Source organism: Lontra canadensis, unplaced genomic scaffold, assembly GCF_010015895.1.
Source record: "Lontra canadensis isolate GAN:19392208 unplaced genomic scaffold, GSC_riverotter_1.0 scaffold74, whole genome shotgun sequence".
NCBI lineage: Eukaryota > Metazoa > Chordata > Mammalia > Carnivora > Mustelidae > Lontra > Lontra canadensis.
The window spans coordinates 9,157,714-9,174,957 of record NW_022631068.1 but is presented as its reverse complement, the minus strand read 5'-3'; positions in this window follow the sequence as shown (position 1 = coordinate 9,174,957).

The window sequence follows — 17,244 nt, the reverse complement described above, 5'->3', positions numbered from 1 at the left end:
AATAATGAATAATAAGATGAGCAAAATATGGTGGCATGAGAGCCTTTTGAATCAGAGTAAAGATTTTAGCTTTTACTCTAAGTGAGGTGGGAAGACTTAGGAGGTTCTGAACAAAGAAGTGACATTATCTTATTTATTTTCAAACAGACTCAGTCTGTCTAGTTGGTTAAGAATAAATTTAGGAGCAGGGATAGATGCTGGAAGACAAATTAGGAGCCTGGTATGATTTATTTGGGACAGAGTGAAGCACCATGTAGGGGATGGAAAGAGGATGGATTCTTGATATATTTTAAAAATAGAACTGAGAGTACTTCCTGAAATACAGAATATTAGTGTGAGGGAAAGAGAGATATTGGAAGTGACTCCAGCATTTTCGGCTTTAATAGAAAGAAGGATAAAGTTGTTATAAATATGTTGGAGAAGATGTAGGAATTGTAAGTTTGTGGTCGAAGGGATATCAGGATTTCAGTTATGGATATACTGCATTTGAGAAGCCAAGTTAAGTATTGAGTGCCAAGTAGCACATCAAGTAGGATTCAGTTAGAGAATCAGAACCAGTAAGAATGGTGTGGAAGAAAGGGTTTATTAGAGAATAGACTTCCAAAATTATTAGAACCGATGAAGAATTTTTTGAGGAAAGCTGTACTTTTTTGTATGTGGTGGTGGTTGTCCTAAAACCACTCTTCAAGAGCAGGGTTGGCAGTTTGGGAGAAAACAGACGGTGAAACAGAATTATCAGTACAAAACGAACCCTCCCCCCCCCCCCCCCCCGAATGGAAAATTCTACAGTTGCAAAATGGAACCTGTGAGGACAAACTGGAACATGTGTCTCTCTCTTACTGCCTCTTATCTCACTGATGAGGTTTGTTTGGAGAAGAAGTTGGATGGTATCCCACTGATGAGGTTTGTTTGGAGAAGAAGTTGGATGGTATCCCTACAGAGAGCACGATATGCTCTGTCACAAACCAGAGAAGTTGAAAAGCAAAAATGTAGTAACAGCTAGAAAAATTGGATACTTGACTTCCCTCATTAATGAAGTGAGTGAGATCAGCCAAAGTGTGTGTGAGTAGCATCAGCCCTGTTGGTGGCCATTGCTTTGCCTCCACATCTCATTTTTCCCTTGTCAACCCTAACTTGGAAATACTAACCTTGATTAGCCAAATTCACACCGTACAAGACTGCCACTACCACATGTGGGCAGTTGCATAGTGTGTCTGGAATGTAGGAAGGAGAAATGGGCTTAAAGTATACCTGGATTTATTCTTTCAGAGGTGATACTCAAAGTAAAGCAATTGGGTTCCATCACCCAAAACATACACGTTGGTAGAAGATAAAAAAGTGTTTAGAATGAATCCCCAGAAGGAAAAAAAAAGGGGGGGGGGATGAGCCCTAGAGCACTCTAACTTTTTTATATCAAGGATGTGAAAAAGAACTTGCTAAGGACTCTGAGTGGTGACAGAGTGTAGGATGAAAATCAGTGAGGGTGGGATCCAAAAAGTCAAGTGAAAACAGAGTGATTCAAGAAAGGAAAGTGATTGTTTCTCCTCCTCCATCCACAATTATTGAGTTCCCCGACTGGGAAAATGGGCTTTGGGTTTTCATCCAAATTGTCTACCCAGACATAATAAAGAGTATTAGGCAGTACCAGTTTTCTTCTCTGCCATTAGATGACAGAATTATTTGTAATACGTATATCTGTTTGTAAATGAGAAAAATGTTTATTAAGGAAACAGCAATTTAACGGCTCTCCCCTAGGAGAATTTTGTGGACTATAGCACAATTGAAGATAGTTAGAGTTTCAGTCATAAACATACTAAATAGGGCACTTATTTTATAACCAGAAGGATGCTGGAGTTTGTGACATGCTGACATAATTGTGTTATTAAATTTACAGTGTTTGGTGGTAATTGTGATTAAACTTTTGGGCAGCAGCTCCTCCAAAGAATGCAGTCATGTGCAACTCAGCAGCTCCCTATTAGCAAAATTTGTAATCATAATCATCTTTCATCATTACAAGTAACCTGTATTTCTAAATGAGAAAAGACTTTCCTATATTTTCTTCAGTCTGATACTTAAGTACCCCTGGTTGTCTACCATGTTGTTTACTAAATCTTTTAACAGCCTATAGGATTGAGTACATTCCCATTAACTGAAATGTCCAAACTGGAAATAATTTCATCCTTGCTAGTTACGTTCAAATCATATTCTTTAGTTAAGAATCTACAACTTACAACTTTGAGGAAATGGAGGACTGCTGCAGAATAATTTTAATTCTTACTTTGTAATGGCATCTGTTACCTGGCCTGTGGACTATAGCATTTTGTCAATATGAGTAGCATAGCAGAAACATCTTTGCTTTATTAGTAAGTGGTTTGGAGTTTTATGTATGCACCCTAAACTGTAATCATATAGGAAATTGTGCCTCAAATAGGTAAGTATCCTTGGTCATCCTTGGCCATAAAGCCCTTTCAGGTATAAGCTAAAATCCAAACAGATAGAGTCTGTTTCCTAATATTCATGCAACAATCATCATTAATTATATCTTTAGTATTAATTGGGATCTGAGTTGTATTTATTGCTGTGTTTATATTTTGAAAAGCTTCTTTAAAATTATCTTCATCTTATGGAGCCCCAATATCATTCTTTAGAATCCCTTGTCTAAGCAAATCTCTGAGGTTCTCTTTTTCCTTACACATTTTAGGTGTTCATTCATTTGTCCCATTATTCTACTGTGCTAAATATATAGCTATAACAATCAATGGAGTGTGGCTATGGCCTTCCCCCCTCCCCTGTATGATCCAAATCGTAAGGCTGTAAATGTTCTCTCAACTCAGGAAATTGTTTATGTAGTTGTAGATCTCCTAATACATTATCTGAGTAAAATTCTATTACTGGTCCTTCTTTTATAATGATCCTCCTATAGCCAATCAGCCATACACATCCTACACATTTTAAGAGAGATGTGAGAATTCCAGAAGATTTCAGTTAAATGTTGTAGTATATTTTCAGGGAGCTTAGTTTCAACCACAGTAGTAAACCAACAGCAAAAAAGAATGGTCATTGCTTGGGTTTTCTGAACTCTCTTCCACAAACTTAATAGATACATTGTTATTTAATTCTTATAAGAACTCCACAACTTGAGCTTGGTTCTTGCTAACAGTGCTGTTTTTTTGTGTTTTGTTTGTTTGTTTTTAGGAAAAACTAATGTTTTTAGCAACTTCTCTGCTGATCTGATTTCCATCAATAATTATCAAGACCTAGTAGTTCCTAGTTGTTCCTAGTAGTCCTAGTAGTTCCAAGTTGTTAAAAATTTCAGTTCTATGGCTATTGCATTTATTAGGTAAACTTGAGCAGACTCTAAAGTCTCTTGCATATGATTACGCCACAACTTCAGCTGCCCAGCCCCAAGGGAATAGCCTGAAGTTTTTTTGTTTTGTTTTGTTTCGCCTTTTTTTTTGTTTTAAATCAGAAAACTTTCTCATTCTTTTTTTCCAGTGTTATTGAGATATAATTGATCTATAACATTGTTTGAGTGTAAAGTGTACAACATGACGCTTTGATACATTGGAAGACATTTTTAATGTTATATTTTAATATAGTGAACAATGAAGTCTTAATAAAAAACTGAAATTTAATTGTGAACGTTTTCTGTTCATATGTTGGCCATCCAATTGATACAGAGTGTTACCTTGATGTTCTTGTAGTCAAATCTGCAGATGAGAGGAAGTTTCCAAAGGAGTAAGAATAAACTACTTATCTTGAACAAAAACAAAAAACAAAACAACTCTTCCGTTCACATTTCATTTTAAGCCCATTTTATCCTAGGAAGTGGAGATCCCAGTATAAATTATATAAACCGTATAAACTACTAAGACTCTTCATCTTATCTGTCATGTGGTCATTTGTCAGTAGCTTTTATACAGAGCTGGTGGTGCAGTGTTTATTTCCAGCCCTCCATCTGGGTCACTTAATTAACCTCTCTTTACCTTTGAAAATAGGGATAAATTGTTCTTTGACTTACCTCAATGTGATGATGTGACTGCTGAGGAGATGATGTTTGTAAAACAATTCGATTGTCTCACAAAATAATTGCCATATGATTTCAAAACCGTGACCTGGATTTTTTTCCTATCTGAAGAACAAACCTCTGAAATTAGATTACTCCTACAGCTTTACAGGGGTGTGAAATAAAGGGAGACCTTTTTCTTCCTACAAGAAAGGATCTATGGTTGCCAAAGGTGGCATGTCTGACTCAGAGAAATCTCTAGGGATTAAATGATGTTCTCACACATGTGTAGTAGGCATGCATCTCTAAAAGATGCAGGTGAAGTCCTCAAGACAGAAGACTTAGGACTCTGTTCTTGGGAATCAGCTGTCTTCCCTGTGAACTGTTTTGTGGCATTACTAAAATTTACTAAATTTTCCAGATTATAAACCTGGGTTATAAAATGGGAGGCATTTTAGTCTACTTTATTTTCCATATACAACCCAATTCCCGAAACTCTACCCACTCTTCCTCCACATTTTACTAGCACGTCTTGTTTCTTTATCCTCATTAATCTGCTGTATTTCAGACTGCCATGATCCTCATACTTTGACTGTTGTGGTGATCTCCTGTCTGTTCATGCTTTCGTTATTTTATTTCTCCCTTAACACCTTCTTAATTCATGGCGTATGTATTCATCTTTGATCTGGTCTCCATTGTGTCAAACCTATACTATGCCACTTTCACATATAGAGTTTTGTTCTAGTCATGCTGAAAAACATACAGCTTTCTGAAGATATAATGTGTTTCACACTCTAACCTTTGTACATGTAACTTCTGTCTGACACGCCCTTTGGTGGGACTGCAGTATGATGTGATTAGTAGTTGGTGTAAGGATTGGTGGTTGGTGTAAAGATTTTGGAAACTGGATGCTGTGTTCAAGTCCTCTGTCTCCCTTTTTTACCTATATGACTCTGGGCAGTGTTTTTATTTTATTTTTTTCTCTGTGTTTTCTTTATTTTTTGTTATGTTCAGTTTGTCACTATATAATATATCATTAGTTTTTGTTGTTGTGTTCAGTGATTCATTAGTTATGTATAGTGCCAAGGGCACATCACAACACGTGCTTTTCTTAATACTCATCACCCTGTTACCCCCTCCTCCAACCCTCCGCAGAATGGAGGTTGAATTTACCTCCTCCCTTCTGAGACCCTCAGTTCATTTCCCAGGGTCCATAGTCTCTCATAGTTCATCTCTTTCTCTGATTCCCCCCTTCAAATTTCCTTCCTTTTCCCTGTAATCCTCCATGCTATTGCTTATGTTCCACATATGCATGAAATCCTATGATAATTGTCTTTCTCTGCTTGACTTACTTCACTTAGCATAATCCTCTCCACTTCCATCCTTTCTGATGGTTGAGTAATATTTCATTGTATATATGTACCACATCTTCTTTATCCATTCATCTGTTGAAGGGCATTTTGGCTCCTTCCACAGTTTGGCTATTTTGGCCATTGCTGCTATGAAAATTGAGGTACATGTGCCCCTTCTTTTTACTACATCTGTATCTTTGGGGTAAATACCGAGTAGTTCAATTGCTGGATCATAGGGTAGCTCTGTTTTTAACATCTTAAAGAACCTCCACACTGTTTTCCAGAGTGGCTGTACCAGCTTGTATTCCCACCAACAGTGTAAGGGTTTTTAAACTCTTTGTCCTCGTTTGCTCATATTGAAAGTAGAGTTGATAACATCATCATCATCATCATCATCATCGTCAATCTTAAGGGTTTTGTGAGGCACAAATGAGGTAATTAATGAATGGAAAGCACTTAGCACTGTATCGTGAACATAGTCAACAACTGATACTATTTTTCTTATTGTAGTTGTTATTATTTTTGTTGTTGTTATTATTATATTTTGGCTATTTCCAGTTTATCCCTTGTTTAAGTTTTAATTTGCTCATTATTTATCCTTCTTCTTCTTCTAAACCTTTCTACCACATTTCTTCCTCTACTCTCAGGGGGAATGAATCACTTTCTTTTTTTTTTGTGCCAATCTTATATATTCTATAGATAATCTTATAATGTAGAATTTACAGATAAGTCGTATTATAAATCTGTCTTGCTCACTGGACTGTGAGTCTTTCTTGAAGTTAGGGCTTGGGTTTTATTTATTTTTCCACTCCAACCTTTTGTTACTGAATCTGTCATAAAATAGAAGCTTAATAAATTTATGGAATATATGAATGACAAGTAAAATCAAAAAGGGCATGTCAGAAAATATCCCTGAGAGGTCCAGTAGGAATCACTGCTCCTAATTCTGAAGAATATGTGACCCCCTAGGGCTTTGATAGAATTATTTTTCCTGAAACACATGAATGCTCTCTTTCCTACTATTGTGACATGAATACTTAGTGGAGAACCTCTTTCCTTTCAATTTTGCCTTTAAAGAAATTCTCCTGTTTCCAACTAACATCTTCATTGACCCAAAAAGGTAAAACAATTTGTTCAGCAAAAAATCCCGATGGCTTTTGGCAGTTCCAGGTCAATACACTTAAAGGAGCACAATAGGAGATATTTATACTGAAATTTGTCAGATTTTTTGCACTGTTCTTAAAGCTACAATTTTGGAAGCATTAATATTCAGCAGTATTTTCTGAACCATACTAATTTCACAAGTTGAGAATGGAAGAGTAAAGTTTTGGTTTTAAATTTTTAACTACTTGCTTAATTTAGACTGGAAAACCAATAAATACATATATTCATATATCAATAAGTAGAACATAATACATATGTCTTTATTAAAATCACATTAGTAGAACTCTATATTACTATTTTTTTGAAATTTTATTAACAAAATAAATTCCATGAATTTCAGTAGAAGAAATCTAAAAGATATCAGTGGTTAGTTCCCACAGCAATGTTGCTCTTATTGTTTTTGGAAAGAATTTTCTCTGCCATTCTTTTATTCATGTTGAAAGAAATTTTAAAAAGCATCTCAGATGGTAAACAATTAGGAATTTAGCTTTAGACATTTAGGAAAAACTGTATAGATATGTTAGTATTTTGATATTTGTCCTTGATGTACAAGTTTGACAAATCATTTTATTATTGTTTGCCTCAACAGTTTACATTACCCAGTACAAAGGGTACCACATGCATGCATCATTCATATAAAAAAAAATCCTTTCTGATGGCTTCAAGGAAATGCTTGCTTTTTTTTTCATCAGCTTTGAGTGATTTAAAAAATATCTTTTTTTATTGAAATATAGTTAGCACATAATATTACATTAATTTCAGGTATACAACATAGTAATTCCACAACTCTACATTATGCTATGCTCACACAAGTGTAGCTACCATCTGTCACCATACAATGCTAGTACAGTACCATTGACTATATTCCCAATGCTGTATTCTTTATCTTTGTGACTTAATTCAATTCCATGACTGGGAGCCTGTATCTCCCACTCCTCTTCACTCATTTTGCCCATCTCCCTCTGGCTGACATCAGTTCTCTCTATTTATGGGTCTGTTTCTGCTAAACAGGAACTCTCTTAAGTCAAGGACATACAGGTTTGTTTTTAGCCCACAGATGGTTTAACCTCCACTTAGCTCAATTGCCCTCCATAATTTTATATAATTAATTTCATTGTGCATTATCAAAATATATTGGTAAAATATAAAGAGAGATAGGCAGTTACCTCAATTTCCGTCCCAGATTGAGTATCAAACAGAAGCACAGGATATAGACCAGTTTTATGTAAATGTCTAATACCCTGAAGTATTGTAATACATGCTACATAGGGAAACAATAGTTTCCTACCAGAGGATGATTGGCATGTTGGGTTCTGAATTTGTACTAGTGTATCTATGTTATCTTCCCAGATCTGTGTAATAGTGATGAAATGTAATTTTTAGTGTAAAAAAGTAGATCCTGACCAAAACTAGGGTCGTGTTCGATAAGCAAGACAGGAATGTCATGCACATATGTACGCAACTGAAGAAAAAGGGGATACAATAAAAATTAAACTTGTGCTCTCATCACTTTATTCAGATGATTTTATCTTCAGTGTCCAGTATGTGATTATTAGAGCAACCTTGGACTAACACATACCTCCCTGCTCTATCTATGACGTGCAATACCCTGTGTTCTGAATGAAAGATTTACAACAGCCATGTTTCAGTTCAAAAAGGAAAGAAAACTTTATTATTATAGAAGCCTAATAGAAACAGAAGGACAAAGGAATCTACACATAGATGAAGATAATAGTAGTCAACTAATGAGAATAAGAGGGCAAAGTTATATCAAATCGGGTACTTATAACATCCAGCCTCATTAGCTGTGGAAACAGCCAGGCTGGAGTCCCAATTGAGAGGCCTGGGAGGAAGGTACTCTCCTCAGATTAGACTTCCAGTTGACCATCCTCATAAGGGCCATCTTTATAGGGCAAATAACAGGATTTGAAATTAAACATGTGTTCACCTACATGCAGTTGGAACCAGCTGCTTTTCTATGTTATCGTGTTTTTGTATTTTCAAGGTGCCTGGGCTATGTGTGTCTGCCTTCCCTCCCAGATTCCATTCTGCGGGGCCAGCCCAGCCTGAAGTAAGAGGGGATGTGAAACATGATTTGTAGTTCTTGGCTACAGAACGACAAATTCAGAACAGAAGGGCCGGTTCTAACCTGGAGGCCAGAACATATATTTCAAACAGTCAAGCTCCCAGGGTTATTCACACAGCATGAGTCTTGCAAACAACATCCCTTAGCCTGCCTGTGTACATGCAGGTACAGCTGGTTGTTTATGTAGGACAAATCACAGAAATATTTACCCATATAGAATACCTGGTGTGAGGGACACCTGGGTGGCTCAGTGGGTTAAGCATCTGCCTTTGGCTCAAGTCATGATCCCAGGACCCAGTCCCAAATAAGGCTCCTTGCTCAGTGGGGAGTCTGCTTCTCCCTCTGCCTTTGCAGCTCCCACTGCTTGTGCTCTGTCTCTGAAAAATAAATAAATAAAATCTTTATTTAAAAAAATAATAAAACAAAACCTGCTGTGTCCCCTTAATGTTCTGCTTCTAGTAAGCCCAGTAGATGTTTGCAGTAGAGACTTGGCCTTTCTTATAGTGTGTTCCCTTTCCTGTATTGCTCCATCATTAAACTCTGTTTTATTTTCTTTGTTAGAATTCTCCTTTTATATTTCATTTAACTTTTTAGTTTATTTTGTGGTCTGTTTATACCATAAGAATATAAATTGAGGGTACAGAATACATTCATCTCCGTTTCTTTCTGTATTCCTAGAGCCAAGAATAATAATTGATATGTAATTAGCACTAAGTAATTTTTTTTTAGCACTAAGTATTTATCTTGGAATGATCCAACAAGTATCTTAGATAATAGATTAGTCAAGTCACACAGTAAATGGAAAAAACAAGATACAAATAAAACCAGTTTTTCTGGAGCCAGAGCCCATTATCAATATTTTATATATCATGACCTCATGAGTCAAGGTTATTGATTTCTCCTCATCCTAATTCACACTCTACAAATACTAGATTTTCTAGTCAGGTTAGAACCAACCTAGCCATCTGGGGGTGAGGAATTGCCAGGAATTTTCATGTTTAAAGTACAGTCACATTCTTTGAGTAGATTTGTGTCTGAGCAAGGAAGGCATGTTCTCTTTGAGCTTGGCTAGTTTATAACCCAGATTAGATAGCTTCAGACTCACAGAGAGTCACCCATCTCTTCACTGACAGACTAAATTGTTGTGATCCTTGAATTCTTCTGGACTGGACTGAATTCAGCTATTGGAAAACATGACCTCAAAGAAAAAGTTACTGAGCATTTTGAATACTTTATTATTATTATTATAAGTTTAATATCTGCTTAAAGTTTATGATGTTATTAAAATAGTTAATACAAGGATGGCTGGAATTATTAGAGGCTAGTATGTAGATTTCAAAATTCTATAGACATAATACAACCCGAAGATAACATCTGGAGAACTGAGTTGTTATTTCATATATGCATACATGCCAATATTTATAAGGACATACTATTTTCTAGGCAGTGCATTAGCACTGGGAAGATGTACAGTTGTTAGTACTAAATTTCAAAATAAATGTTAATTATTAATATGATATATCAATTACATTGACCAAACAGTTATTCCCTCCACAAGGGAAGAAAACAAACACATGACTTATTTGTTGTTTTAATTTTGCAAAGTTTCAAGATAGGATGTTTCTGGTATTCAGTACATTGATTTTACTGGTAACTAGCCCCACAACACTATTAGAAAAACTGCCAAGTCATTTTATGCTCCAGTTTATTGATTTGCAAATTGATTAAGTGCAAAGAGAAACATAAATCAGAGTGTCCATATCTGTTTTTTAGGTGCATATAGTCCATTAATTTACTAATAAACATATATGTTTAATATAAAGTTCTCTACTTCATAGGATACATGATGCGTGGATGACAACTTGGATAACCTCTTATGCACTTTTTTCATATTATTTTATCTTATCCAATTCATATTCAGTCTTTAAAAAGATACTAATATAGTTCTAGTTTAAGTTCTGAATATCATGATCTTTCTTATTTCTGTTTTCCATACCCATACTTCAACCAGCCAGGCACCAATTATTATCAGTTTTGGAAATACGTCTCAATCCCTTCTCTGCCCCCCCCCTCTCTCTTTTTTTTTTTTCCTCCCTCTCTTTTTTTTTTTTCACCATTCTCACTTTGAATGCCCTAATTTCAGCTGTAGTCCTACTTTGCATCAAGTGTTGTATCCTCCCAGCACGCTCTCACACGAATTTTGAATTGCCCTCTTTAGAACAGTGGTGAAAAGTTTCTTGCTGTTTTAGGTCAACCGTAAAAAATAAGATCTAAGTTCTTTTTAGTAAGGCATCTAGGCCCTTTGTGACTTGCCCCAAATACACTGTCCTTTTCATATGACTCCCTCACACACATTCTAGGTTTTTTGTTTTTTGTTTTTTGTTTTTTTAAGTGACACATAATTTCTTTAATATGACATTCCATTCTGTCATTCTTTCCAGACCCTATTTTATTAATCTCTGTGTGTGCCTCAAGACCAAGCTCTCATTCTGCTTCCCTGATATAGTTTTGTATAAACTCCATGCCACTGCATGCATTAACTTACTATAATAGTTTCCCTGCTTTATTAAAGAGTTTCTTCCATATGTTTCTCTCATAGGCTGAAAATTCCTTAAAGGTATACACCCAGAGTTATTACTTTCTTATGATTCCATAAAAATGTAAGAGAAGGCCTAGGCTATATAAAACATTCAGTAAACATCAAATTAGCAAAATAGGTCCATTCTTCATTCTCACTCTTCAAATATCCACCATCTCCATGACTTAAATTTATGACTAATTTTAATGTACCTATCAAGAAAGCAGAGATTACAGCTCTCATTTTTTATACCTAAGTCATCTCCTCAGCTTTATTAATGTTTCAAAGAGATTATCTTCATTGTAGGAACATTTTTACTACAGAAAGACCTAAGTATAAAGCAACTAAGAAATTTAACTTTGTAACAGACATTTTTGCTTCTTAAAAAGTTACCATGCTGAAATAAGTCATTGCAAGGACAGAAAAAAATCTCTATGCTAAAAGTTGGAAAAAAAAAAAAAGAAAATCTGGCTCTTGGGAAGGTATTATGAATTAGATTAACAAAAGAGTCACATTATATGCCATTAAAGTTTTATGTGCTATGAAATGTGAGGAGTAATTCAAAGTTGTGAATTGACACAGACAAGATCCTAAAGAAACCCAGAGAAGTTTGAACTCTAACCATAACTATAAATTTACATTCTGCTCAGAATTTCTGTGTATATATCCCAAAAGATAAGTCTGGTGACTAAGTTCTTCGTATATCTTAGGCATTTGGATATTTGAGGCATGAAGCAACTTCTCACTCATCCTTGACACTAGTTTTTTTATTTTTACTCTCTCATATAGAAATATGATTTTATTATTCACTCATATGCATGTCCTCATTATCTCCCCATCAACAGAAAATATAAATGAAAATGCCTACATTATTAAGGAAGCCTTTTCAAAAACGGGTTGCCACCACTGTTGGGATGCAGTTCTCCAAGACATTTCTACACACTTTGTGATGGTTTATTTACAAGGAGATTTACATAGAAAACCCTGGTCAAAAAATAGACATGTTTCCTTATCAGGATAATAAAGATACTGCCTCCCTTCCAGGCAAAGACTGATCAGATTTCTCTTTATAAAATTGAGAATTTTCTAAGCTTGGTTTCCTCAGCTGTGCCATAGATCCCACTGAATCTGCTTCATGTCTTTCCTATGGGACTTGGTGACAAGGGAAAATGATAAAAACTGATAGAAACATGGTGCTCATGCTGCCTGCTGCATAGTGGATATTAAAGTATGGAAATCCATTTGACTCCTACAAATGTGTGATCAACATCAAGATTGACCCAGCAGCTGCAGTCGGCACTGCTGCTTGACCACTAGACAACTTTGCTTTCCTGGATTCATTTCCTGGCCATCACAGTCTGTGCTGTAGTTTGTAGCTCCCCCAACATGCTGTGCTGCTTATATGTTTGTTGTTGTTGTTTTCCTTTTATCTGCCTGTATATGTATCTGCTTGGCCTTGGTCAGAGTACCTTCTCCCTTATTGTCTCCTTCCCATGAAAATTTTCTTGACTTTTACAGGTACAGGTTTTATCCAAGTCATGGGCTTCTTTATTACATCTTTTAACAAATTTCCATTTATGTGTAATTTTTTTTTATTTTTCATTATTTAGATTTGTGCAAGATACATACATCAAACTACTCAGTAACTGTTATGTGCAAATCAGTAATAGATAGTAGATGGAGATAGGTTAATAAACAGTGCAGAAATGGTTCCTAATCTCTAGGAACTTACAGAGAATTGGGAAAGATGAACATATAGATATGGAAGTATAATACAAGGGGTCAAGTAATACAGGGTCCACTCTTGGAAGCTTTCTTTGTGGAAAAGATGCTTCAGTTGAGACCTGAAGGGAAAGTAGGAGGAGTTCACAAAAAGACTTGATAGGTGTTAACTATCTAGAACAGCATAACATTTAGCCAGCACTCAGTCAATATTTGAGGAATGAAACAAATGAATAAAAAAAAATCAAATCAGTTTTTCCTCAAATTTTAGTATGTTCTCTTCTAATTCCTGACACTTTTTGCAATACATTTTTAAGGCTTTTTCATGACTTCCTAAAAGTGATAAAAAATTAGCCTTTTAAAACAAATAATTTCAAGTCCTGTAATGGCTGTATCTGTGTGCCACTTTCTTCCCCCTAGGATGCTGGTTATTAAAGCTAAATGGATAAGTGGAATGTTGGGACCCTAGAATTACACCTATTACAAAAAACTCACATGTTGGATATAATAGAGAGACAAAATGGCCCTAGTATTTTCCTGTTTAAAAAATAAACAGAATTACCTCTTTTTATAAAGGTAAAAAAAAAATTATTTCATTGGCACTTGACAAAAAAAACACTTATGGTGTCTCTTTATTGGACACAAAGAACTTGAACTACCCATATGCAAGACACATCATCTTGTCATCATCAGAAAGGATTTTTTTTTTTAAAGATGTCATTTATTTGACAGAGAGAGATCACAAGTAGGCAGAGAGGCAGGCAGAGAGAGAGAGAGAGAGAGGAGGAAGCAGGCTCCCGGCCCAGCAGAGAGCCCGATGCAGGACTCGATCCCAGGACCCTGAGATCATGACCTGAGCTGAAAGCAGAGGCTTAACCCACTGAGCCACCCAGGCACCCCATCAGAAAGGATTTTTTAAAGAAATTTCCTGTTGACAGGTATTTCTGTGATGCCAGTCTGTTGAGGAGAATTAATCAGTGCTGTTTAAGAGAGGTAAATTGAAATCACTCAGAGTACTTGGGGAATTATCTAGCTTAGAGTCAAAATATTTTTATGCACTATAACCTGACCCACATCTACCATTTTTTAAAGCATTGGTTCCAAGAGAGTATGTAATATACTAGTAGCAAAAGGAAAATAATGAATTTTATTTCCAACATTTACAAAAATGACCTGGAACTGTGTTCATATTACGTGAAGATACTGTGCAGCGTATGATGAACAGCATTGTGGGAATGAGATAAATAACCAGATCAAGGAACTGTGATGTACTTGCTAATTTTATTTCCTGAACAATGGTTTTTACTGCATTTTGCTTTGCAGTTAGAGAAAATTGCCACATCTAGTCTTTGTTGTAGGCAAAGATCTGTGCTATATGCCTTTGACTTGAAAAATTACCATCTCTCACTTTCTAGTTTTCTTCATCATGTCTAATTCATTCAATCTAAGGTACCATAAGTATAGAAAAAAGTTAGTTTCTAAACTTCCGATTCCTCAAAAGCAGTCAACTTTAAAAAATTATTTATTTTCCCTAGAGGTAACATATTTTCCATTAAGGAAATGTAAAGCAAAATAAAATAAAAATTAAATGATTATGTGTATGTTGAAATAATGATATGGTTTTTATCCTTTTTCTTACTGATGTGACATATCATGTTGATTGTTTTGCAAATATTGAACCTCCCTTGCACACCAGGAATAAATCCCACTTGATCGTGGTAAATGATTTTTTAATGTATTGTTGGATTCAGCTCACTAATATTTTGTTGAAGATTTCTGCATCTGTATTCATCAGAGATATTGGCCTATAGTTCTCGGGGTGGGAGGTTTGTGGTGTCTTTACCTGGTTTTGATACCAGGGTGATACTGGCATTACAGAATAAATATAGAAATTTACCTTCCTCTTTTACTTTTTGGAACAATTTGAGAAAAATAGGTATTATTTTTTTTTCTTTAAATGTTCAGTAGAATTCACCTGTGAAGCCATCTCATTCTTTGACAAAATATAACATCCATTTATGATAAAGATCCTCTGCAGAGTAGGTCTACAGGGAATATATCTCAACATAATAAAGGCCTTATGTGAACATCCCACACCAAGTATCATACCCAGTGGTGAAAAACTAAAACCTTTACCTCTAAGGTCAGGAACAAGACAAGGATGTCCACTCTCACCACTTTCATTCAACATAGTACTAGAAGTCCTTGCCACAGCACTTAGACAACATGAGAAATAAAAGGCATCCAAATTGGTAACGAAGAAGTAAAACTCTCTCTCTTTGCAGATAATTTTAATAAAAATAAGCAGTTATATGATGAAGATTAAAGGAAGTGTTGGCAGTGGTGGATAAAGTGATGAGGGAAGACATGAGCAGATGCTTTCTGAGCTAAAAATGCAAATGAGGACAGCAAATAAACTCAGTGTATGTTCTTTCTCTATAAAGTTGGAACAATACCTACTTTATAAAGTTCTTTCTGAGAGTTTTTTAATAGCTTTGTTGTTGAGGTGAATAAAAAGTGAATGAGATCAGAGCAATAAAGTTGGTTGAAATTGTGATCCTGCTTTCTTGAGATTACTCTGCTCTTCTCTAAACATAAACAACCACAACTTTAATAATGAAACTGTTCTCATACTGTACATGACCCTAGATCTTGCTAGTCCCTTTAAACAGGATTTGTGTTACAGACTTGCCCTTGTTTATTTGGACCCTAGCTGTTTGCAATCACGTAACTGGCTTTCTTAAAAAAAAAAAAAAAAAAAAAAGGCAAAACAAATCTCCTTCTAACTAACTTATAGTTTCTTTCTTTTATGTTTGCATCAAATATTTAAGTTCACAAAAGACAGTCTATTTGGAAGAGACAACATATGTTTTAAAGTTACTTGAAGGCACTGTAAGGGGTGAATAGGAAAATGATGAGAACTGTAGGTGGGGTATAGGGAGGTGTAACAGGTCATTAGTGTTTTCCAACCTTTTTCATTGCAAGGCAAATACAGAACATGATGGAATTATGTGTGGACCATATGTGTAAACAGATTCTAATGGCATAAAAAATGTTTATGAGTTAATATTAGTAGGAAAAGAATATATATTTTGTGGTTAACACTATACATAAGTTCACACCCTGGTTCTATTATGAATGAGTTCTATGTCCATTGACAGTTTGCTCAATCCCTAATTCCTCTCTTTAGGTGATATCCAGCTGACTCAAGGTGTTAACTCTTTGTTTATTTTTCAGGTTTATTGAAATATAATTGACAAAATTGTAATATATGTAAAGTATGGAACTTACTGACTTTATATACATATACATTGTGAAAGGATTACCACCACTGAGTTAATTAACAAATCAGTTCACAAGAGAGAATTAGCGCTTACTAGTAATATTGGAACATCCCTTTCTTCCTTTCCCATTCTTTGTAATTTATATTGTCTTTTAGAAACTTAGGACCCAAGATTTATGTCTGATCCAGCTATGCTCTCTTGCCTGCAGTAATAAACCTCACTCAGTGGATCAAAGGCCAGTGTCAGGAGTCTCAGCCTATATACCTTCTCAACCATTATTCCTCAATGATTGAAATTAAATGTGGGACAGTACTCTCCCTTTTCTTTTTTTTTGATATTCCAGTGATCATAATTATCATTTGCCTATAAACAAGTTTTAATATACACATAACTAAACCCCTGCTCTATTTTTCTGTAAGTGTGGGAAGCTTGTTAGTATTTTCCATCAGTTACTGAAGAGACAGGGTCTTCTTCCTGTATTCATCAAATGTTTTATTGAGCTAAGCTCAATGTGAGTGAGGTACTATTCTAGAGCTAGAAATACAGCAGAGAAAAAGATAGGAAATACCTAGTAAGTATGTGTATGAATGCATATGTATTATATATTTGCAATAGTTATATAGATATAAATATATTGCGTGCAATATATATCATGTAATATGATATATACAGTACATAGAATAATGCCTTTGCAAAGATGTATATCCCCTAATCCCCAGAGTCTGTGTATCTGTTACCTTCCAGAGTAAAAGGGACTTGAAGATGTGATTCAATAAAGGATGTTGAGGTGGTGGAATGATTCTGGGTTATCAAGATGGACCAGTGTAATCACTAGAGTCTTCATAAGGGAGAAGCAGTGGAGACAACATAAGAGAGGAGATGAAATGATGATGGAAGAAAGGGGAATGGTGACAAGTGAGGACAGCCTTTAGAGAATGGATTGGGAAGGAAACCGATTCTCTCCCTGGAGCTGCCAGAAGAAACCAGTCTGCTGATCAACCAGTCTGCTTGATTTTAGGACTTGTGATCTCTAGAAATGTAAGGTAGTAACG